Source organism: Acanthisitta chloris, unplaced genomic scaffold (genome assembly GCF_000695815.1).
Source record: "Acanthisitta chloris isolate BGI_N310 unplaced genomic scaffold, ASM69581v1 scaffold21987, whole genome shotgun sequence".
NCBI lineage: Eukaryota > Metazoa > Chordata > Aves > Passeriformes > Acanthisittidae > Acanthisitta > Acanthisitta chloris.
Genome location: NW_008683439.1, coordinates 443 through 643, shown reverse-complemented (window position 1 = coordinate 643; position 201 = coordinate 443). Strand labels below are relative to the sequence as shown.

At 64.7% G+C, this 201-nt stretch overlaps 1 protein-coding gene across 1 annotated transcript in view; it reads left to right on the top strand.

Moving 5' to 3' along the window:
* LOC103806263 (unconventional myosin-XV-like) overlaps positions 1 to 201 on the top strand; it is a gene marked incomplete at its 3' end in the record, with an annotated part of 9,963 nt that overhangs the window by 9,426 nt on the left and 336 nt on the right. The gene's annotated exons all lie outside the window — the stretch shown is intronic.

The following is a 201-nucleotide window of genomic DNA, read 5'->3' as shown; positions in this document are numbered from 1 at the left end:
GCTGGCCACGACTATGTCCTGGACCTCATCTCTGACTTCGAGCTGCTCGGAGGCTTTCCCAGACAGAAATCCCGCTTCCTCGTCGCATGGGAGGGCACTGACAGCCACAGCAGGGACAGCCGGGCGTAGGTACCCGGGCAGGGACGAGTGCCCCACTGTGGGGCTGATGGGGGAGACCCCAGCACCAGGCTGGATGGATGC